Source organism: Hordeum vulgare, chromosome 3H (assembly GCF_904849725.1).
Source record: "Hordeum vulgare subsp. vulgare chromosome 3H, MorexV3_pseudomolecules_assembly, whole genome shotgun sequence".
Classification (NCBI taxonomy): Eukaryota; Viridiplantae; Streptophyta; class Magnoliopsida; order Poales; family Poaceae; genus Hordeum; species Hordeum vulgare.
The window spans coordinates 24,947,600-24,969,521 of NC_058520.1; the positions used below are offsets into that span (position 1 = coordinate 24,947,600).

The 21,922-nt window shown below is 47.0% G+C and overlaps 1 pseudogene; it reads left to right on the top strand.

The window, feature by feature from the left end:
* The first annotated feature begins 6,364 nt into the window (after window positions 1-6,364).
* LOC123441408 lies at window positions 6,365-19,777 on the top strand (annotated as a pseudogene).
* Window positions 19,778-21,922: the final 2,145 nt, after the last annotated feature.

Below are 21,922 nucleotides of genomic sequence, written 5' to 3' on the forward strand. Positions count from 1 at the left end.
ATATACACTTTGATGAGATGATCAAAGATTTTGGGTTTGTACAAGGTTTATGAGAAACTTGTATTTCCAAAGAAGTGAGTGGGAGCACTATAGAATTTCTGATAAGTATATGTGGTTGACATATTGTGGATCAGAAGTAATGTAGAATTTCTGTAAAGCATACAAGGTTGTTTGAAAGGAGTTTTCAAAGGAGTACCTGGATTGCGCTACTTGAACGTTGAGCATCAAATATCTATGGAGATAGATCGAAAGCGCTTAATAGAAGTTTCAACAAGATGCATGCCTTGACAAGTTTTTGAAGGAGTTCAAAATAGATCAGCAAAGAAGGAGTTCTTGGTTGCGTTGTGAGGTGTGAATTTGAGTAAGACTCAAAACCCGACCCCGGCAGAATAAAGAGAATAGACGAAGGTCGTCTTCTATGCCTTGGCCGTAGAATCTGAAGTATGCCATGCTCGGTACCGCACCTGATGTGTGCCTTGACTCAAAGTCTGTTGAGAGGTACAGAGAGTGATCCATGATTGAATCACTAGCAACGGTCAAAATTTATCCTTAGTAGCTGATGGACTAAGGATTTTTTCTCAATTATGGAGGTGGTTAAAGAGTTCGTCGTAAAGGGTTAAAGAGTTTGACACTAATCCGAATAACTATAAGTAGTGAAACGGATTCGTATAGTAGAGTAGATATTTGGAGTATTTCTGAATAGCACATAGTAGCAGCATCTATAAGATGACATAAAGATTTGTAAAGAACACACGGATCTGAAAGTTTCAGAACCGTTGACTAAAACCTCTCTCACGAGCAAGACGTGATCAGACCCCATAATTATATGGGTGTTGGATTCATTGGAATCACATGGTGATGTGAACTAGATTATTGACTCTAGTGCAAGTGGGAGACTGTTGGAAATATGCCCTAGAGGCAATAATAAATTAGTTATTATTATATTTCTTTGTTCATGATAATCGTTTATTATCCATGCTATAATTGTATTGAATGAAGACTTATATACATGTGTGGATACATAGACAAAACACTGTCCCTAGCAAGCCTCTAGTTGGCTAGCCAGTTGATCAAAGATAGTTAGGGTCTTCTGATTATATACAAGGTTTTGTTGCTTGATAACTGGATCACGTCATTAGAAGAATCACGTGATGGACTAGACCCAAACTAATAGACGTAGCATGTTGATCGTGTCATTTTGTTGCTACTGTTTTCTGCGTGTCAAGTATTTGTTCCTATGACCATGAGATCATATAACTCACTGACACCGGAGGAATGCTTTGTGTGTATCAAACGTCGCAACGTAATTGGGTGACTATAAAGATGCTCTACAGGTATCTTCGAAGGTGTTCGTTGAGTTAGTATGGATCGAGACTGGGATTTGTCACTCCGTGTGACGGAGAGGTATCTCGGGGCCCACTCGGTAATACAACATCACACACAAGCCTTGCAAGCAATGTGACTTAGTGTAAGTTGCGGGATCTTGTATTATGGAACGAGTAAAGAGACGTGCCGGTAAACGAGATTGAAATATGTATGCGGATACTGACGATCGAATCTCAGGCAAGTAACATACCGAACGACAAAGGGAATGACATACGGGATTATATGAATCCTTGGCACTGAGGTTCAAACGATAAGATCTTCGTAGAATATGTGGGATCCAATATGGCATCCAGGTCCCGCTATTGGATATTGACCGAGGAGTCACTCGGGTCATGTCTACATAGTTGTCGAACCCGCAGGGTCTGCACACTTAAGGTTCGACGTTGTTTTATGCGTATTTGAGTTATATGGTTGGTTACCGAATGTTGTTCGGAGTCCCGGATGAGATCACGGACGTCACGAGGGTTTCCGGAATGGTCCGGAAACGAAGAATGATATATAGGATGACTTCATTTGGTTACCGGAAGGTTTTCGGGCATTACCGGTAATGTACCAGGAATGACGAATGGGTTCCGGATCTTCACCGGGAGGGGGGACCACCCACCCGGGAGGGACCAAGGACCTTGGGGGTGGCGCACCAAGTAGGTGGGGTCAGCCCAAGGCTGTCTTGCGCAAGAGAAAGGAAAAACCAAAAGAAGAGAAAGAAAGAAAAAGGGAAAGGTGGGAAAAGAGAGAAGGACTCCACCTTCCAATCCTAGTTGGACTAGGATTGGAGGAGGAATCCTCCTCCCCTTGGTGGCACAGCCCTTGGGGCTCGTTGAGCCTCAAGGCAAGCCTCCCCTCCCTCCTCCTATATATATGGAGCAATTAGGGTTGATTTGAGACAACTTTTTCAAGGCAGCCCGACCACATACCTCCACGGTTTTACCTCTAGATCGCGTCTCTGCGGAGCTCGGGCGGAGCCCTGCCGAGATTAGATCATCACCAACCTCCGGAGCGCCGTCACGCTGCCGGAGAAGTCATCTACCTCTCCGTCTCTCTTGCTGGATCAAGAAGGCCGAGATCATCGTCGAGCTGTACGTGTGCTGAACGCGGAGGTGTCGTCCGTTCGACACTAGATCGTGGGACGGTTTGCGGGGCGGATCGAGGGACGTGAGAACGTTCCACTACATCAACCGCGTTCACTAACGCTTCTGCTGTGCGATCTACAAGGGTACGTAGATCGGAAATCCCCTCTCGTAGATGGACATCACCATGATAGGTCTTCGTGCGCGTAGGAAAATTTTTGTTTCCCATGCGACGTTCCCCAACAGCTCGAGGATGTCCAACATCTCATCATTGGCGTACCTAAGATGATCCTGCATACCAACTCTCCACAAAGCAAAATCGGAATTGTCATCAAGCAAGGGAGGTTTTCCTCCAGGATTGTACTTACGTTTCTCAATCTGAGATCTAGCATAAAGCCATGGAACACTGGTTTGGTTCCTTTCCGGAGGTTGTTGGCCAAATGAAGAACCGTGCACATGTGGCCCTGAGGCCCTCGGGGACGTGGCTATCCCCATGGTTAATGATGCGAGTCTTATTTGGACCAAGGCCTCAAGAGAAGCATCATGCTCCTCTTTTTTCTTGGCAAGGGCCCGTTCCAGGTCCTCAGAGGTGAAGGACTTTACTTCCATGGAAGTCCCGTCCCTCTCCACTCGAGCTACAGTAGTGGGAATCCCGTCCATCTCCCTCTAGGGAGGTTAAGCCACAAGAATAGAGCATGAGGCTCTGATACCAATTGAAAAGGATCGAGATGGACCTAGAGGGGGGTGAATAGGTACAGTTCCAAATTTTAATAATTACTTAGCAATTTTAGGCAAATGTGCGGAATATGAGTGTAGGCCTAATAATTGCTATGACAAGGAGTAAGCTATTTAGAGTGAAGTAAGGCAAGCGATAAACAATAATCAAATACAAGTACGTAATAAGGATTAACACAAGTAGAGAGTTAGGGTTAGGAATAACCGAAACTCCAAGAGAGACGAGGATGTATCCCGATGTTCACTTCCTTGGAGGGAAGCTACGCCACCGTTAGAGGGGCGGATGTTACCACGAAGGCACACCAACGCCACGAAGGCTCACCCTATTCTCCCTTTGAGATAACTCCACGAAGGCGTTTCTCAACCACTAATGGTAAGCCTTGAGGTGGCTTCCAAACCTTCACAAACTTTCCGGGGGAAATCACAATGGTTTGATTCCTCTCCGAAGACTCCTACCGCCTAGGAGTCTCCAACCTCCAAGAGTAACAAGATCACGGGGATTGCTCAAAACTTGCTCAAATCACAAATCACTTTGGTGGGAAGGAGGAGAAGGAGACGATCTATCTTTTGATTGGAACAACACTCAAAGGGACTCACAAATTCTCTTGGGATCTAAGATTTGGTGTAGACAAGAGTGAGTGAGAAGAAAGGTGTTCTTGTATGTGTTCTAGCTGTGTTGGACACCCTCTCACGAAGTGGGAGGGGGTATATATAGTGGGGACTGTAAAACAGCCGTTGGGGACACTTTAAGTCACACAGGGTACGAACGTCCGGCAGTTTACGGAAGTCCGGGCGTCCACAAGGGGTCGGACGTCCGACAGGGGTCGGTCGTCCGAGGGTTGTAGATATGACTGGAAACACAGTGAGTTGAACAGGGACCGGACGTCCGACAGGGGTCGGTCGTCCGAGGGCTGTAGATATGACTGGAGACACAGTGAGTTGAACAGGGACCGGGCGTCCGGAGAAGGCCGGAAGTCCGAGTTATTCGACTCAACTTCTTCTGGTGCAAGGTTCCGGATTTCCGAAAGGGGACGGACGTCCGGCCCTCGGACGTCCGGAGGGAGCCGGAAGTCCGAGTTACATGGCTCACGTTCTTCTGGTGCAGGGCTCCGGATTTCCGAAGCTACTCGGTCGACCGGCCCTCGGACGTCCGGAGGGAGCCGGAAGTCCGAGTTATATGGATCAAGTTCTTCTGGTGCAGAGCTCCGGATTTCCGAAGCTTGTCGGTTGTTCGACCCTCGACCGGCCCTCGGACGTCCGGAGGGGGCCGGAAGTCCGAGGCATTAGACCTGTTTTGAGATAGGAGCAGAGTAGAGAATATGTGGTATTGAGCAGAAAGTGAAGATGTGGTATGAGCAAATTCATCGCAAAACCTGTGATCCCCTCTTAATAGTGCGGGATCCCTATACTCAATAATAGTAAACTCAAAAGGATAGTCTACATCATCTTTTCTCAATCCCGAGCCTTCTTGACATATAAATCCCGATCTTCTCAGACCACCTTGGCACATAATTCTCAATCTACTAAAGTACTTGCCATCCTGAGATACACTCAACAAATAGGATTAGTTTCCTATGTAAGTGTTGTCATTAACATCAAAAGTCGATTAGGGGCATAACATGCACTTTCAATTGGGACACACGATTTAAAAGATAAAACAATTTTAAAAATAACGATTCAATGAAGAAAAGGAAAACGTTCAAATTTTAAAAAAGATAGACATGCAATGCGTCACTTGTTGTAGCATGAAGAGTTGTGAGTGATCTTTGAATTATCTGCGAGCTATCACGATACTTCCACAAAAATCCCACACCCACTCCCACTCCACTATGGACTATGAAGACTAAAGAAAACAAAATTCACTGTGGACTATGGAGCCTTTACAAAATCTTCCTAATTTAGCTTTACAAAATAACCGGTCGCTGGTAGAATTTAAATGGCAAGGGCTACAAAATAATATGACAGCTAATTTTTGCAACAAGTGACAAGCTTATATGAAACAACTGAGTAGAAATAAATTGATAAATACAACAAAACAGCATAACAACTAGGTTTTAGAACAATCGACAAGCTTTTCATGAGACAACATGACAACTAGGTAGAATTAAGACTCGTAAGTACAACAAAACACCACGGCCACAAATTTTTACATAAGTGACAAGCATTGTGAGACAATATGATAACTAGGTAGAATAAAAATGACAAGCACGACAAAACATTTGTGGCAACAGGATTATATAACCACTGACAAGTTTTATGGGACAACATGACATCTAGGCAGAATTAAAAATGACAAGCACATCAAAACATTGTGGCAACTGGATTTATAAGCACCGACAAGCTTAGTACAGGAACAACATAAAAAAATATGGCAGTTAAGCTACTTTTTGTCAGACAAGTAAGTGGTTGATAATATGACAAGTGAATGAAAAAAAATGTGGCAAGTACGGACAAAAAAAATGTCGAAACATATCAACATGGGATCTAGTTTCGAAAATCACGTTGCGACAAAGTCAATGATGAAAACAGATCATCAATCGAATTAACGGTTTTGAAGATAAAAACTTTTTAAATTTCAAACATTAGGAAAAACTTGATGATGTCATTCCATACACGCACGGTGATGAGAGAAAGAATCTCCAACAGCATGGCAGTACTTAGCTAGTACTAGGGGGAGTATTATTGAGTGCACGTGCATGCAATATGCACTCTTTTTTGCCATGGATGCGCAGGCCTATAACAGCCGCGGCATGGAAACACCATGGTGCCGCTGCCTAGTCAGATCCAATATTTTTTGATGTTAATAATTTTAAATATTAAAATCCGTTTAAATATTCCGACACAAAAACCTGAAACCAGTCCTACGGGGACAAAAACTGGTATCGACCGAAAAAAAGCTGTTTTTTGAACTGAGAAAAGAAAACTTTCTGGTGACTGAACGGCGATCGAGCCGGTTGATCCGCTGGCTGACAAGCGATGGTCGATCGAGACCTATAAGAATACCTATTAATTTGGGACTGATTCGGAATTTCATATAAGGAGATACATAATGGATCGAGCTGACAAACAAGTCAACACCAGAAACCAAGCCTTGATCGGCAATTGGGATATATCATCGATCGTTTATGGAGTAAGCTATTAAGTATTAACCAGGCTGGCCGCCTTCCACGGGATCGATGGCTATGGCGACGGCGACGGCGTCGACGTACGGGGCGGCGCTACACTGTGGCACCCTCCGGATGCGAATCCGCGGATACAGCAGACGGAAGAACATCAGATCCGCCAACTTCAAAGCTGGCGGCCACATCTGGTCTCTTTCCTGCTGCTTCCACGACCAGCAACTTGTGTCCGTCTCCCTGGAGCTACTCCGTACTGACGCCGCCACGGACGTCGTCGCCATGGCCACCCTCTGGGTCCAAAGCCCGGGGGGCAGCTGGAGGACCGTCGAGGGGCGGAGCGACGACATCAACGTTTTCCCCGCTTGGCCCTCCCTATCGGCCATGCCTACTAGCAGATGTTGGGAGCTGCCTCTCCCTGACACGCTGCTTCATGGCTTAGCGCATCTCGACGTCTACTGCAAGGTGTCCGTCCTCTGGGTGGACACAGACGTAACCAAAAATGCATGCCAGATCTCCATGGTGCCGCCGCCCACGATCTCTAAAGATCTTGGCAGGCTTCTTCTGATTCAGCGGGAGAGGGAGCCCGAGACGACGAAGTCGGAGTTGTCACGACGGCGCTGCATGTTGCCGGACGTGACCTTCATCATCGAGCAGACCGAGATCCAGGCGCACAAACTCGTGCTTGCCATGCGGTCACCGGTCTTTGCCGCAGAGTTCCGGTGGCACGCGACAGAGTGCACCCTGCGGGTCCACGACATGAGCGCCTCCACTTTCAGGGCCATGCATGCTACATTTCATCTACACAGACCAGCTCGAATTAAAGAGCGCTGATGGTGGTCGTGTGGCTATGGCGCTTGACCTACTTGTGGCGGCAGATCGGTACAATATCGAAAGACTATGAGGGTGTTTGTTTCCAGTGACTTATTGGTTTAGGGATTTAAAAAAGTCCCTATAAGTCCTACCTAAGACCCTGTTTGTTTCATAAGTCCTAGGACTTTTTTAAGTCCCAACTTATAAATCATAAGTCCCTACCTGTTTATTTACAGGGACTTATAAGTCCCGAGTCCCTACTTATAAGTCCATGTTGCACCTAAATAATACACTTGTTCACATAACTCTTGTTCATACAAACGAATTACAGAATAGTGACAACCAAAATAAAAATTATTCATACAAACGAATTAACACTTGTTCATAAGAACCAAAATAAGAGAGAGTACATAACAACCGAGATAACAGAAATTACATAAGCGAAGAACACTTCTTCATATCATTGTTGTTTCAATGACCACAACCCATCACACAGTGTCCATCCCTAGCTTCCTCACAGACGATGTTACAAAATACAGTAATATTCGCGTCTGTCCAATCAGCCTTGGCAATGTTTTTCTAAACAAAAATAACAAGTACACAATTCAAACAAAAATAACAAGTAGACATTTCCAACAAAAAATAACAATGCACACAATTAGCTAGCACAAAAAGAAGATGAATTTGCACCCAGAACTATGTACACAATTCAAAAATTTACCTCTCGAAAAGCATTGTTGTCATCTTCATCTTCAAAGCCTTCATTCTCGTCGACATCTTCTGAAGACGCAGCAGTTGACGACACACGTTGCTTCCCCGTAGTTTTTCCTCTACTGTCGGCCGATGAGGACCCATTGGCTCAACCTACGCCGCGTCCGGTGACCTGGGACACGGTCCTCCCACGCCCTATGACGCCTCCCTCAACGGCAGCTGCGCCGGGGGCGACGAACGTACGCAGGTGAGGGACGGTTCGGCCTCCGATGTTCAGAGACCGGCTGCGACCACCTCCGCCCTGGAGCACGGGCCTACCACGACAAGGTCCAACCGGAGGAAGGCCATGACCGGCCGCCTGGTCGAAGAGGAGTTGCTGGTACGAGCCCAACTCCAGGAAGTCGTCGACGTTGCTGTTGAGATCCAAGAAACCCATTCCCCTCCCGAGATTTCCATCGGCGGATGAGCCTTGGGTTGCCTGTTGACGTGAGGAGAACTGGGAGAAAAAAGGCATCTGCTCCTCCTCATCATCAGCCATGGTGCGGTGACCTTGGACGCGGGGATCGTCATCAGCCATGGCACGGTGACCTGGGACGCGGGCCGAGGCGGGGACTGCAGTGACGCGCAACGGACCGAGGCGGGGGCGACTGGAAGGAGTGACGCGGGGGCGGCGATTGGGGCGGCTGAAACGGAGCGAGGCTAGGGCGGCTGGAACGGAGCGAGGTGGGGACTGCAGCGACGGGGAACGGACCGAGGCGGGGGCGGCTGGAAGGAGCGACGCGGGGGCGGCGATTCGGGCGATTGGATCGACGCGGGGCGGTGGCGACTGGAGCGACGCGGGGCGGCGGCGATTGGACCGAAGCGGGGCGACGAGGGGAAAGAGCCAGGCGGAGCGAGGCGGGCTAGGTGCGGGCCGCGATAAGTCCCAATAAGTTCCTCCCTGAGAGTCTTTTTTGATAAGTCCCAAATGACTACTATAAGTCCCAATAAGTTCCTTCTGTTTGGTTTAGGTGGGACTTATAGGGACTTTTTTAAGTCCCAAAACCAATAAGTCCCTGAAAACAAACACCCTCTAAACCAAACACAAGGGACTTATTGGGACTTATTGTGGTGATTTGGGACTTATCAAATAAGACTCTAAGGGAGGAGCTTATTGGGACTTATCCCGGGCCGGACCTACCCCGCGTCGCTCCAGGCTCGTTCCCTGCACGCTGCCCCGCCTCTCGGTCCAATCGCCGCCGCCGCCCCGCCTCTCGCCCCGTCGCCGCCCCGCCTCTCGCCCTGTCGCCGCCCCGCCTCTCGCCCCGTCGCCGCCCCGCCTCTCGCTCCGGTCGCCGCCCCGTCGCCACCCCGCCTCGGTTCGTTCTGCCTCGGTTCGCCGCCCCGTCGCCGTCCCGCCTCGGTTCGTTCTGCCTCGGTTCGTTGCAGCGGTGCCTCCAATCGCCGGACAGGCTCTCTCCTGAGCCTCGTTGCAGCGGTGCTTATCCTGTGTGCCGTACGCGTTGGCTGATGACGATCCATGTGAACAAGTGTATTATTAGGTGCAACATGGACTTATAAGTCCGTGTAAACAAACAAGTAGGGACTCGGGACTTATAAGTCCCGGTAAACAAACAGGTAGGGACTTATGACTTATAAGTTGGGACTTAAAAAAGTCCTAGGACTTATGAAATAAACAGGGCCTATGGCTCATGTGTGAGAACATATTGTCCGAGAGCATGTGTGTCGCGTCAGTCATGTCAACGTTGATGGAGGTCCAAGGCCGGCATAGCTGCCGGGCGGTGGAGGCCTCATGCATCGAGTACATGGCATCAGATCCTGCCGTCTATGCCGCCGTGAAGGCGACAGATGACTACAAGGAATTGAAGGAGAGTTGTTGCTCTTTCCTACTCGAGGTCGCCGAGAAAGTAGCAGCCGTCAACATGGTTCATAACATGTGCTGCAATGCTCCTTCCTCCTCCGGCAGCCGGCTGCAGACGGACGCGTCCACGCTTACCTCATTGGAGGTGGTCGAGGGCGCACACGAGTTTAAAATTCCGTGTTTTCTCTTTGTGCAAAGGAGGCATGGAGTTGGCAAAGAAATCAGTTCGGAAGCTTTCCAGGTCGGTGGTTACAGTTGGAAGATAAAGGTATACCCGTCGTCATCATCAGAGAAGGCACAAGGGCACATCTCCGTGTACGCCGAGCTATTGACTGATCCTGGAACCGAAGGTATCAACGTCACATTGGGCTTCAAGTTGGATGATCATAGTGGCCAGTCACGGCATTTGATAAAATGGTTAGAGAAAACCTTTATAACCAAGTCAGACTGGGGATATGCGAAGTTCGTCACCATTGAATCCGCCAAGTCATGGCACCTAGCACGTGATGCCTCCCTTACCATACGTTGCGATGTTGCCATCACCAAGAACAAGAAGATCTACATCAGTACTAATAGCACCACCTCCGTCAGCACCGGAGCCATAATGCCACCGTCCGATATCGCCTCGCACCTGAAGCAGTTGTTGGTGACTGAGCACGGGTCATGTTGGGGAACGTCGCATGGAAAACAAAAATTTTTCTACGCGCACGAAGACCTATCATGGTGATGTCCATCTACGAGAGGGGATGAGTGATCTACGTACCCTTATAGATCGTACAGCAGAAGCGATTAGAGATCGCGGTTGATGTAGTGGAACGTCCTCACGTCCCTCGATCCGCCCCGCGAACAATCCCGCGACCAGTCCCACGATCTAGTACCGAACGGACGGCACCTCCGCGTTCAGCACACGTACAGCTCGACGATGATCTCGGCCTTCTTGATCCAGCAAGAGAGACGGAGAGGTAGAAGAGTTCTCCGGCAGCGTGACGGCGCTCCGGAGGTTGGTGATGATCTTGTCTCAGCAGGGCTCCGCCCGAGCTCCGCAGAAACACGATCTAGAGGAAAAACTATGGAGGTATGTGGTCGGGCAGCCGTGAGAAAGTCGTCTCAAATCTGCCCTAAAAGCCCCATATATATAGGAGGAGGGAGGGGGACCTTGCCTTGGGGTCCAAGGGAACCCCAAGGGGTCGGCCGAGCCAGGGGGGAGGACTCTCCCCCCCCAAACCGAGTCCTACTTGGTTTGGTGGGAGGGAGTCCTTCCCCTTTCCCACTTCCCCTTTTTTTTTTCTTTCTTCCTTTGATTTTTCTTCCTTGGCGCATAGGATTTGGTGGGCTGTCCCACCAGCCCACCAAGGGCTGGTGTGACCCCCCCAAATACCTATGGGCTTCCCCGGAGTGGGTTGCCCCCCTCCGGTGAACCCCCGGAACCCATTCGTCATTCCCGGTACATTCCCGGTAACTCCGAAAACCTTCCGGTAATCAAATGAGGTCATCCTATATATCAATCTTCGTTTCCGGACTATTCCGGAAACCCTCGTGACGTCCGTGATCTCATCCGGGACTCCGAACAACATTCGGTAACCAACCATATAACTCAAATACGCATAAAACAACGTCGAACCTTAAGTGTGCAGACCCTGCGGGTTCGAGAACTATGTAGACATGACCCGAGAGACTCCTCGGTCAATATCCAATAGCGGGACCTGGATGCCCATATTGGATCCTACATATTCTACGAAGATCTTATCGTTTGAACCTCAGTGCCAAGGATTCGTATAATCCCGTATGTCATTCCCTTTGTCCTTCGGTATGTTACTTGCCCGAGATTCGATCGTCACTATCCGCATACCTATTTCAACCTCGTTTACCGGCAAGTCTCTTTACTCGTTCCGTAATACAAGATCCCGCAACTTACACTAAGTTACATTGCTTGCAAGGCTTGTGTGTGATGTTGTATTACCGAGTGGGCCCCGAGATACCTCTCCGTCACACGGAGTGACAAATCCCAGTCTTGATCCATACTAACTCAACTAACACCTTCGGAGATACCTGTAGAGCATCTTTATAGTCACCCAGTTACGTTGCGACGTTTGATACACACAAAGCATTCCTCCGGTGTCAGTGAGTTATATGATCTCATGGTCATAGGAATAAATACTTGACACGCAGAAAACAGTAGCAACAAAATGACACGATCAACATGCTACGTCTATTAGTTTGGGTCTAGTCCATCACGTGATTCTCCTAATGACGTGATCCAGTTATCAAGCAACAACACCTTGTTCATAATCAGAAGACACTGACTATCATCGATCAACTGGCTAGCCAACTAGAGGCATGCTAGGGACGGTGTTTTGTCTATGTATCCACACATGTAAATGAGTCTTCATTCAATACAATTATAGCATGGATAATAAACTATTATCTTGATACAGGAATTATAATAATAACTATACATTTATTATTGCCTCTAGGGCATAATTCCAACAGTCTCCCACTTGCACTAGAGTCAATAATCTAGCCCTCACATCACCATGTGAATTACATTGTAATAAATCTAACACCCATACAGTTCTGGTGTCGATCATGTTTTGGCCGTGGAAGAGGTTTAGTCAGCGGGTCTGCTACATTCAGATCCGTGTGCACCTTGCATATATTTACGTCCTCCTCCTCGACGTAGTCGCGGATGAGGTTGAAGCGTCGTTTGATGTGTCTGGTCTTCTTGTGAAACCTTGGTTCCTTTGCTAAGGCAATGGCACCAGTGTTGTCACAGAACAAGGTTATTGGATCCAGTGCACTTGGCACCACTCCAAGATCCGTCATGAACTGCTTCATCCAGACACCCTCCTTAGCCGCCTCCGAGGCAGCCATGTACTCCGCTTCACATGTAGAATCTGCTACGACGCTTTGCTTGGAACTGCACCAGCTTACTGCACCCCCATTAAGAATAAATACGTATCCGGTTTGCGACTTAGAGTCGTCCGGATCTGTGTCAAAGCTTGCATCGACGTAACCTTTTACGGCGAGCTCTTCGTCACCTCCATACACGAGAAACATCTCCTTAGTCCTTTTCAGGTACTTCAGGATATTCTTGACCGCCGTCCAGTGATCCACTCCTGGATTACTCTGGAACCTACCTGCCATACTTATGGCCAGGCTAACATCCGGTCTAGTGCACAACATCGCATACATGATAGAACCTATGGCTGAAGCATAGGGGACGGAGCGCATATGCTCTCTATCTTCATCAGTTGCTGGGCACTGAGTCTTACTCAATCTCGTACCTTGTAACACTGGCAAGAACCCTTTCTTGGACTGTTCCATTTTGAACCTCTTCAAAACTTTATCAAGGTATGTGCTTTGTGAAAGTCCTATCAGGCGTTTTGATCTATCCCTATAGATCTTAATGCCTAGAATGTAAGCAGCTTCTCCTAGGTCCTTCATAGAGAAACTTTTATTCAAGTAACCTTTTATGCTCTCCAAAAACTCTACGTTGTTTCCAATCAGTAATATGTCATCCACATATAGTATTAGAAACGCCACAGAGCTCCCACTCACTTTCTTGTAAATACAAGATTCTCCAACCACTTGTATAAACCCAAATGCTTTGATCACCTCATCAAAGCGTTTGTTCCAACTTCGAGATGCTTGCACCAGTCCATAAATGGATCGCTGGAGCTTACACACTTTGTCAGCATTTTTAGGATCGACAAAACCTTCGGGTTGCATCATATACAACTCTTCCTTAAGGAAACCGTTAAGGAACGCCGTTTTGACATCCATCTGCCAAATTTCATAATCGAAAAATGCAGCTATTGCTAACATGATTCTGACGGACTTAAGCATCGCTACGGGAGAGAAAGTCTCATCGTAGTCAATTCCTGGAACTTGTGAAAAACCCTTTGCCACAAGTCGAGCTTTATAAACGGTCACATTACCGTCAGCGTCCGTCTTCTTCTTAAAGATCCATTTGTTCTGAATAGCCTTGCGGCCCTCAGGCAGTATCTCCAAAGTCCACACTTTGTTCTCATACATGGATCCTATCTCGGATTTCATGGCTTCTAGCCATTTGTTGGAATCTGGGCCCACCATTGCTTCTTCATAATTTGCAGGTTCATTGTTGTCTAACAACATGATTGATAAGACGGGATTACCGTACCACTCTGGAGCAACGCGTGATCTCGTCGACCTGCGTGGTTCAACAGAAACTTGAACTGGAGTTTCATGATCATCATCATTAACTTCCTCCTCAACCGGCGTCGCAATAACAGAGGTTTCCCCTTGCCCTGTGCCACCATCCAGAGGGATGAGAGGTTCGACAACCTCGTCAAGTTCTATCTTCCTCCCACTCAATTCTCTCGAGAGAAACTCCTTTTCGAGAAAAGTTCCGTTCTTAGCAACAAACACTTTGCCCTCGGATTTGAGATAGAAGGTGTACCCAACTGTCTCTTTTGGGTAACCTATGAAGACGCATTTTTCCGCTTTGGGTTCCAGCTTTTCAGGCTGAAGCTTTTTGACATAAGCATCACATCCCCAAACTTTAAGAAACGACAACTTTGGCCTTTTGCCACACCACAGTTTGTATGGTGTCGTCTCAACGGATTTCGATGGTGCCCTATTTTAAGTGAATGCAGCTGTTTCTAATGCATAACCCCAAAACGATAACGGCAAATCAGTAAGAGACATCATAGATCGCACCATTTCTAATAAAGTACGATTACGACGTTTGGACACACCATTACGCTGTGGTGTTCCAGGCGGTGTTAACTGCGAAACAATTCCACATTGTCTTAAGTGAGTACCAAACTCGAAACTCAGATACTCACCCCCACGATCAGACCGTAGGAACTTGATCTTCTTGTTACGATGATTTTCCACTTCACTCTGAAATTGCTTGAACTTTTCAAATGTTTCAGACTTGTGCTTCATCAAGTAGACATAACCATATCTACTTAGATCGTCAGTGAAGGTGAGAAAATAACGATATCCGCCGCGTGCCTCCACGCTCATTGGACCACACACATCGGTATGTATGATTTCCAACAAGTCACTTGCACGCTCCATTGTTCCAGAGAACGGAGTTTTAGTCATCTTGCCCATGAGGCATGGTTCGCACGTGTCAAGTGAATCAAAGTCAAGTGACTCCAAAAGTCCATCAGCATGGAGTTTCTTCATGCGCTTTACACCAATATGACCCAAGCGGCAGTGCCACAAAAATATGGTGCTATCATTGTTTACTCTAACTCTTTTGGTCTCAATGTTATGTATATGCGTATCTCTATCAAGATTCAATATGAAAAATCCTCTCACATTCAGTGCATGACCATAAAAGATGTTACTCATAGAAATGGAACAACCATTATTCTCAGACTTAAAAGAGTAACCGTCTCGCAATAAACAAGATCCAGATATAATGTTCATGCTCAACGCAGGCACTAAATAACAATGATTTAAGTTCATCACTAATCCCGATGGTAGTTGAAGTGACACGGTGCCGACGGCGATTGCATCAACCTTGGAACCGTTTCCTACGCGCAACGTCACTTCGTCTTTCGCCAGCCTCCGTCTATTCCGCAGTTCCTGTTTCGAGTTGCAAATGTGAGCAACAGAACCGGTATCGAATACCCAGGCACTACTACGAGAGCCGGTTAAGTACACATCAATAACATGTATATCAAATATACCTGATTTTTCTTTGCCCGCCTTCTTATCTGCCAGATACTTGGGGCAATTGCGCTTCCACTGACCCATACCCTTGCAATAGAAGCACTCTGTTTCAGGCTTAGGTCCAGCCTTGGGTTTCTTCGGCGGATTGGCAACAGGCTTGCCGCTCTTCTTCGAATTGCCCTTCTTGCCTTTGTCGTTTCTCTTGAAACTAGTGGTCTTGCTCACCATCAACACTTGATGCTCTTTACGGAGTTCAGACTCTGCGACTTTCAGCATCGCAAACAACTCGCCGGGAGACTTGTTCATCCCTTGCATGTTGTAGTTCAACACAAAGCCTTTATAGCTTGGCGGCAGTGATTGGAGAATTCTGTCAGTGATAGCTTCTTGCGGGAATTCAATCCCTAGTTCAGCTAGACGGTTTGAGTACCCAGACATCTTGAGCACATGTTCACTGACAGACGAGCTTTCCTCCATCTTGCAAGCATAGAATTTATCGAAGGTCTCATACCTCTCGATCCGGGCGTTCTTCTGAAAGATAAACTTCAACTCCTGGAACATCTCAAATGCTCCATGACGCTCAAAGCGACGTTGAAGTCCCGGCTCTAAGCCATACAAGACTGCACATTGAACTATTGAGTAGTCCTCCTTACGTGATAGCCAAGCGTTCTTAACATCCTGATCAGCCGTAGCGGGTGGTTCATCTCCTAGCGCAGCATTAAGGACATAATCCTTCTTTCCAGCTTGTAAGATTAGCTTAAGATTACGAGCCCAGTCTACAAAGTTGCTTCCATCATCTTTCAACTTAGCTTTCTCTAGGAACGTATTAAAATTGAGGATGACACTTGCGTGAGCCATGATCTACAACACAAATATATTCAAAGTGGACTTAGACTATGTTCAAGATAATTAGAGTTCTACTTAATCAAATTATATGCTAAACTCCCACTCAAAAAGTACATCTCTCTAGTCATTTGAGTGGTTCATGATCCACTTACGCTATCCCAAGTCCGATCATCACGTGAGTCGAGAGTAGTTTCAGTGGTAAGCATCCCTATGCTAATCATATCAACTATATGATTCATGATCGACCTTTCGGTCTCATGTGTTCCGAGGCCATGTCTGCACATGCTAGGCTCGTCAAGCTTAACCCGAGTGTTCCGCGTGCGCAACTGTTTTACACCCGTTGTATGTGAACGTTGAGTCTATCACACCCGATCATCACGTGGTGTCTCGAAACGACGAACTGTAGCAACGGTGCACAGTCGGGGAGAACACAATTTCGTCTTGAAATTTTAGTGAGAGATCACCTCATAATGCTACCGTCGTTCTAAGCAAAATAAGGTGCATAAAAGGATTAACATCACATGCAATTCATAAGTGACATGATATGGCCATTATCACGTGCTTCTTGATCTCCATCACCAAAGCACCGGCACGATCTTCTTGTCACCGGCGCCACACCATGATCTCCATCATCATGATCTCCATCAACGTGTCGCCATCGGGGTTGTCGTGCTACTTATGCTATCACTACTAAAGCTACATCCTAGCAAAATAGTAAACGCATCTGCAAGCACATATGTTAGTATAAAGACAACCCTATGGCTCCTGCCGGTTGCCGTACCATCGACGTGCAAGTCGATATTTCTATTACAACATGATCATCTCATACATCCAATATATCACATCACATCATTGGCCATATCACATCACAATCATACCCTGCAAAAACAAGTTAGACGTCCTCTAATTTTGTTGTTGCATGTTTTACGTGGTGACCAAGGGTATCTAGTAGGATCGCATCTTACTTACGCAAACACCACAACGGAGATATATGAGTTGCTATTTAACCTCATCCAAGGACCTCCTCGGTCAAATCCGATTCAACTAAAGTTGGAGAAACCGTCACTTGCCAGTCATCTTTGAGCAAAGGGGTTACTCGTAACGATGAAACCAGTCTCTCGTAAGCGTACGAGTAATGTCGGTCCAAGCCGCTTCAATCCAACAATGCCGTGGAATCAAGAAAAGACTAAGGAGGGCAACAAAACGCACATCACCGCCCACAAAACCTTTTGTGTTCTACTCGAGAAGACATCTACGCATGAACCTAGCTCTGATACCACTGTTGGGGAACATCGCATGGGAAACAAAAAATTTCCTACGCGCACGAAGACCTATCATGGTGATGTCCATCTACGAGAGGGGATGAGTGATCTACGTACCCTTGTAGATCATACAACAGAAGCGATTAGAGACCGCGGTTGATGTAGTGGAACGTCCTCACGTCCCTCGATCCGCCCCGCGAACAATCCCGCGATCAGTCCCACGATCTAGTACCGAACGGACGGCACCTCCGCGTTCAGCACACGTACAGCTCGACGATGATCTCGGCCTTCTTGATCCAGCAATAGAGACGGAGAGGTAGAAGAGTTCTCCGGCAGCGTGACGGCGCTCCGGAGGTTGGTGATGATCTTGTCTCAGCAGGGCTCCGCCCGAGCTCCGCAGAAACACGATCTAGAGGAAAAACTATGGAGGTATGTGGTCGGGCAGCCGTGAGAAAGTCGTCTCAAATCTGCCCTAAAAGCCCCATATATATAGGAGGAGGGAGGGGGACCTTGCCTTGGGGTCCAAGGGAACCCCAAGGGGTCGGCCGAGCCAGGGGGGAGGACTCTCCCCCCCCCCCAAACCGAGTCCTACTTGGTTTGGTGGGAGGGAGTCCTTCCCCTTTCCCACTTCCCCTTTTTTTTTCTTTCTTCCTTTGATTTTTCTTCCTTGGCGCATAGGATTTGGTGGGCTGTCCCACCAGCCCACCAAGGGCTGGTGTGACCCCCCCAAATACCTATGGGCTTCCCCGGAGTGGGTTGCCCCCCTCCGGTGAACCCCCGGAACCCATTCGTCATTCCCGGTACATTCCCGGTAACTCCGAAAACCTTCCGGTAATCAAATGAGGTCATCCTATATATCAATCTTCGTTTCCGGACTATTCCGGAAACCCTCGTGATGTCCGTGATCTCATCCGGGACTCCAAACAACATTCGGTAACCAACCATATAACTCAAATACGCATAAAACAACGTCGAACCTTAAGTGTGCAGACCCTGCGGGTTCGAGAACTATGTAGACATGACCCGAGAGACTCCTCGGTCAATATCCAATAGCGGGACCTGGATGCCCATATTGGATCCTACATATTCTACGAAGATCTTATCGTTTGAACCTCAGTGCCAAGGATTCGTATAATCCCGTATGTCATTCCCTTTGTCCTTCGGTATGTTACTTGCCCGAGATTCGATCGTCAGTATCCGGATACCTATTTCAACCTCGTTTACCGGCAAGTCTCTTTACTCGTTCCGTAATACAAGATCCCGCAACTTACACTAAGTTACATTGCTTGCAAGGCTTGTGTGTGATGTTGTATTACCGAGTGGGCCCCGAGATACCTCTCCGTCACACGGAGTGACAAATCCCAGTCTTGATCCATACTAACTCAACTAACACCTTCGGAGATACCTGTAGAGCATCTTTATAGTCACCCAGTTACGTTGCGACGTTTGATACACACAAAGCATTCCTCCGGTGTTAGTGAGTTATATGATCTCATGGTCATAGGAATAAATACTTGACACGCAGAAAACAGTAGCAACAAAATGACACGATCAACATGCTACGTCTATTAGTTTGGGTCTAGTCCATCACGTGATTCTCCTAATGACGTGATCCAGTTATCAAGCAACAACACCTTGTTCATAATCAGAAGACACTGACTATCATCGATCAACTGGCTAGCCAACTAGAGGCATGCTAGGGACGGTGTTTTGTCTATGTATCCACACATGTAAATGAGTCTTCATTCAATACAATTATAGCATGGATAATAAACTATTATCTTGATACAGGAATTATAATAATAACTATACATTTATTATTGCCTCTAGGGCATAATTCCAACAGGTCAGACATAAGGTTCCTCGTCGAGGACATCGAGCTCCGCGCGCACAGCCTCATGATCGCTGCACGGTCATCACCAACCCTATGTAAAATGATGATGATGGGCATCAAGGATGGCGGCGTCATACCGGTTCACCGTTCACGGCGTGATGGTTGCGGTCTTCAAGGCTGTGCTACATTTCATCTACACCGACGAGCTGCCTCCTATTCAAGACCTAGCCCGTGATGGTGCTGCCCAAGATGAGGTTATGATAGCTGAAGATATGTTGGTTGAGGCGCATTGGTTCGGTCTAGACAGGATGAAGGCCATGTGCAAGAATTTGCTGGCTGGATTCATCCACTCAAAAGAAGATGCACTACGCACACTAGAGCATGTCAGCGATCTCCAATTCTCGGACCTTAGAGATTACTGCAACCAGTACATCGCGTCGACAAAGAATTTTGTCATAGCCGACTCGTCTGAACTATATTGATTGATTCTTTCTATTCCGGTCGCAGTTTCACTATGTGCGCATAATCTCTTCCCCTTTAAAACACTGGTACTTCCATAAAATGACGGATGTCCCTTACTCAATCACTTGTATAAATACTAGGACATGGCTCGTGCGTTGCAATGGGAGAAAGAAAGATTACTTCCTCCGTCCCATAATATAACAATGAGACGGAGTAGAATCTGCTGAGTAAATAGGCAATTTTTTAACTAATTTAATTCATAAATAGATAACTAGCATGACATTGACAGAATTAGCTACATACTGATACTGATTTAAACGGGCACGTACTACATGACTGATTTAATCCATAAATAGGTCTTCCCTCTGAGTCTTCCACGGGAGGGATGGTTGTAGTGTAGGTGATGCATGTAGACAGCTAGTTCTCACCAATAACAAATATTATGGCACGAAGAAAGTAATATATACTTGCATTTTGTAGTGAAACTTTTAGAAAAGCTTATATATTTAAGAAACCGAGGAAGTATATATATGACATGAGGGAGGGAGTGCACATTCCTACGTACGTGACTAGCTAGGTACAACTACATGGATGGATCATTTTTTTTTTGAGCCGGGAAAGCCTGACGGCTTTTATATTGCATTGGAAAACACGGTTACATCATTAGCTAATGTATCAATGAGGAAGTTGGGAGGCTCCTCCATCCACTTTATAGTTCTAGTGGGTTCAGCAAACCTAGCTAGAGTATGAGCTACTATGTTTGCTTCCCTTGGGCAGAAGACAAATTGTATCAGAGAAAAGTTCTTGACGAGGAAGGAGCACTCTTCATATACTGCCGCCGCTGGGCCTAGTGAATTACCGTCGAGTAGCATGGTGTCAATCACATCCTGGCAATCACATTCCACAATGATCTGCTGCACACCGACCTCGCTGGCCAAGAGGAGTCCATCTCGCAACGCTCTCGCTTCCACTGAACTGGCATCTTCGGCAAAAGGTATATCACTGCAGGAGCCAGCGATGAACATCTCTTTGTTTGATCGCAACACCGCACTGGTGCTACCTATCCCCGACTCTGCCGAGAAGCCGGCATCCACGTTAAGCTTGTAAACACCATTAGGTGGCCGTTGCCATCCATGTCGGACCGCACCTGGGCTCCTCTTCCTTGCCCTTACAAAGTTCTTCACAAGTGCCGATATTGCATGTGCAGATCTTGGTGGTTCAGCTACATGTTTCCCATGAGTAAAGCTCCTCCTTTCCCACCAGACATACCAGACCGTCGTCGCAATTAGTTCAGCAAGGTCAACATCCGAAATATTTGCTTTGATGGTGCTCTTAGAAAGTAATAGTTCAGATAGGACCGCACGTCCTGCTCCAAATCACAAATTTGGTTCACCAGTTCCAGGAGACCTAGGACCCTCCATACTTCCTGTACTCTAGGGCACTGGAAAAAGGCATGCTTAATACTTTCACAATCCATTGAGCAGAGCGGGCATTGAGAGCTGGTCATGATGTGTCGATTTGCCAAAACCCCATAGCATGGTATAGCTCCTAGTAATGATTTCCATATGTGGATTTTGATCTTTGCGGGCAGCCTCAACTTCCAAATGGTTCTCCAAATAGGGTTATTACCTGAGGAATGATTTGTATTCGTCTTCCTCAACTTTCTCCCATGTTGGTTATCCCATTCTTGGTGATATGCCGATCTCACAGAGAACATACCTCGCTTATCAGGATGCCAGGAAACGAAGTCATCCATCATCCCCACCGCAAGGGGGATATTTAAAATGCGATGTGCATCAATTGGCCAGAAAATATCCGTGATGAGCTCCTCATCCCATGATCTGCTGTCCACATCTATAAGTTCAGAAACTTTAGTTAGCACAATATTACTCCGTGGAGTCATAGGTTTTTTGTTGGGGCTGCTAGGTATCCATGGATCCTCCCAGATTTTAATTGAAGCTCCATCTCCCACACGCCATATGATGCCTTGTCTGAATGTTTGTAACCCACTCCACAAACTTTGCCATGTGTATGAGCTCCCCTTCTTTAGGGTACAGTTAAGCAGATCACCATCTGGGTAATATTTTGCCTTGAGAACCCTTGCACACAGTGAATCTGGGTAGCTTAGAAGCCTCCAAGATTGTTTGGCTAGGAGAGCTAGGTTA